This window comes from Triticum dicoccoides, chromosome 3B (assembly GCF_002162155.2).
Source record: "Triticum dicoccoides isolate Atlit2015 ecotype Zavitan chromosome 3B, WEW_v2.0, whole genome shotgun sequence".
NCBI lineage: Eukaryota > Viridiplantae > Streptophyta > Magnoliopsida > Poales > Poaceae > Triticum > Triticum dicoccoides.
The window spans coordinates 691,688,048-691,691,609 of record NC_041385.1 but is presented as its reverse complement, the minus strand read 5'-3'; positions in this window follow the sequence as shown (position 1 = coordinate 691,691,609).

Genomic DNA, 3,562 nt, shown 5'->3' with positions numbered 1-3,562 from the left:
GGTAGCACAGAGAGGTAAATGGTGTCTACGGCAAGGGGGTGGGGAGGGGGTAGGACGCGCAATGTCGGTCTATGGTCTTGATGAATGTCAAGTCATCCTTTTTTAAGAGAGGTTCCTTAAAGACCGGTGACCACCAATGGACGAGTTATTGGGATGATACCTGGTCGGGTGACATGCCATTAGTTGTACAATACCCGACCATATATAATTTTGTGTTTCGAAAAGAGGATTCAATGGCCTCTGATCTTCGGGGTGGCCCTTTGAACAACCAATTTTGCAGGGCACTGCTGGGTGACAAATGAACTAAGTGGATCCATTTGAGTTCTAGATTGATGTCAATTAATCTAACTCAGATGGAAAATTAATTTGAGTGGAGATTAACCACTAGTGGTGTCTTCACTATGAAGTCTATCTATGTGGATCTCATAGATTTTGGACCTATTTTTTCCTAGAAAGCATATTTGGAAAACAAAGGTCCCTTTCAAGATCGAAGTTTCATGTGGTTTTTGCAGAGGGATGTAGTTCTTACCAAAGATAACCTTGCTAAGCTTAACTGGCATGGGAGCAAAAATGTTATTTTTGTGATTAGGAGGAGATAATTCATCATTTATTTCTGTCATGCCCATTTACTACCTTGATCTGGTGCATGCCGCATGGTTCATGCTACATATAATTTAGTACCACCAACGAGTATTTCAATTTTTTTCAGAAACTGGTTAGGTGGTATTCATGATATGCTGAAGGGCCAAATCCGTGTGGGAGTTTATGCCATTCTCTGTGCAATATGAAATTGCCGGAATGATTACGTCTTAAACAAATCGTTTTGTTCTAATTTCTTGCAGGTTATCTACAGAGCTATGGCTTTAATCTGTATGTGGTCATCACTGCAGCGTGTGAACACATGCGCTTATGGCCTCTAGGTGCAGTCGGCTGGAAATGGTTGCACATGGTTTGTTCAACCAGTTTGGCTGGTGAGCCACTCATGAATTATGTGAATAAGCTAGATAATCTCTGGTTCGACTGCCTGTGGCCGTGTTTTTCGTTTATTTGTTTTACCGTCTAGTACTCTGTTACTTGGAACTCAGTTCATGTTTAATAGTATGCATGTGTGCATCATGTGATGTAGAGGCCGAAGTACTCCCCTTTTCAGAAAAAATAGCTAGCTAGAAATCTTAATGTGATATTTGAAAGAGTATAAGGCATATGTTACAAAATCTATTAGGAGTGACTCCATAACTACCAGATGTTTGTCGATAATACTATGATGCCACTTTGTGTATGCTCTGTTGTCATGTGCACAAATACAGAGGTGCTCTCAGTTAATTATCTTGAAGAGTCTAAGAGAATGAAATGTACCCACATACCTTTTTGTTGCACATCGTATCAACCATCAATACCTTTAATTTGTTGTCTTTATATACCACCCATGTTTGACTCTTCACCATGTACAATTGATTCATCAAAGCATGTAGAATAGTGAGGTGGTAAGAGCCAAAGCAGACACCTAGGAGAGAAAACGTTCTAGTGAAGTGGTACCTAGTAGCCGTGTCAAGAAGCCAAAAATGAAAGAGCATGTGACTACGAATCGGAGTCTGGATGTGTCTTACTTAAGAATAGGAGGCGTTAGGGGGAAATTGATGTGAAAGCATAGAAGACGGTATTGCTCTTGTGCCCTGGAGTCTTGCCATTTCTTTCCTTGATGCTCTTCCACCAGTGACCCACACTAAGATCTAGGGCGCACCTTGGTGCTCTTGCATGAACCGTCTTTTAACAACACCACATAAAACCGACACGCAAGACCAGATTTGTCGATAGATCTAGGACACACCACTACTCCTACTTTTCCTAAAGAAAAACTAATGCTCCTGCCCGTTACTTTCCCGAGCCGCTTTTGTGGACATTTGGAGGACACAGGACTAAACTATAATGGTAATTGCAGCTAGATTAAGGCAGCAGAGACAATGTATTTTCCAATCCATGCAAGCTGCATTGTTTCAGAACTTCTTGTGAAGTAATTATGATTCAGGGAACTAAGATATTCAGTAACATGGAAGCAGAAATGGACACTAGGAACTCTTAATCTAAACATCCAAACTAAGCTAATTGCACTGTCTTTGGAATGCAATGCCACTTGTTGCTAAGGACACAATTGCCAAAGGGTGGTTGTGAAAGTGCGTTAAGTCAACTAGAGGAGGGGTGAATAGGCGATTTTTATGAATTCTTCACTGAGGAATTTCAAGGTGAGGAAATTCCTAAGCGAAGAACTACTTGCAGCGGAATAATTACTCAGAAGCATACATGACATAACATAAACATGGACTTCATGATGAAATGAAAATAGACACAGAGTACAGGAAGCATAAGCACATGATAAAACAGGATGAAGACAAACAGACTAAAGAAGTTGAACTGAGGAAAATGAGAAAGTCTTCAGTCAAAGTGTTCGAACAGATATGAACAAGCACTCAACACTGTAATGAGGAAATGAAAGAGTTGAGGAAATATAACCAGTAGGCTTGGTGAAGACAATGATTTGGTAGACCAGTTCCAACTGCTGTGATAGTTGTACGTATGGTTGGAGCGGCTAGGTATTTAAACCCGAGGACACACAGTCCCGGACACACAGTCCTCACTGTATTCTCCTTGAGCTAAGGTCACACAGACCTCGCCCATTCACTCGTGGTAAGTCTTCAGGTGACTTCCAAACCTTCACAAACTTGGTCACTCGGCGATCCACAATTTCCTCTTGGATGCTCAGACCATGATGCCTAACCGTCTGGAAGATGCACAGTCTTCAAAGGTAACAAGCGTCGGATCCATGCAGGATCAATCTCTTTAGTGATGCTCAATCACTTTTGGTTCTTAGGTGTTTGGGTTTGGGTTTCCTCACTTGATGATTTTCGCTCAAAGTCCTCGGAGGATGGGATGCTCTCAAATGACAATTGTTAGTTTCTCTCGGAGCAGCCAACCAGCTAGTGGTTGTAGGGGGCGGCTATTTATAGCCTAGGGAGCAGCCCGACATGATAAGACATAAATGCCCTTCAATGATATGACCGTTAGGTGGGTAGATATTTTGGGACAGCTGGCGCATAGCACAGGAATGGTCGAAAATTTGACTATCAAATTCCTTAGGGATATCATGTTCCTCACTTGTAGGCAATCCGCACTGGCGAATTCCTAACTCCTCAGTCAGAACAAATTCCTCAAAGACCACAAGAGCTTCGTCTCTGTTAAATTCCAATGGCTTCACTCGAAGGGATTGGTAGGTGTACGATTTGAGTTGAGCATCACTTGGAAATTTTTCCTTAGTATTTCCTCGAACCCCTTTAACAGTACGGTGTTTCCTATGACTCAAGAAAGAGAAAAATGAAACTACGAAAACAAAAGTCTTCACGCTTCATGTTTCTCGAATGAATACCAAGTCTTCAAGGTCACACCAATTTCTTCACTTTCAAAGTCTTCAGGAAGTCTTCAGAAATCCCAAGTCTTCAGTCGAAGAACTTCATTTTTAGGGGTCGACTTTCTCTGGAAATATCAAACTCCTCATAGACTTATAGACCTG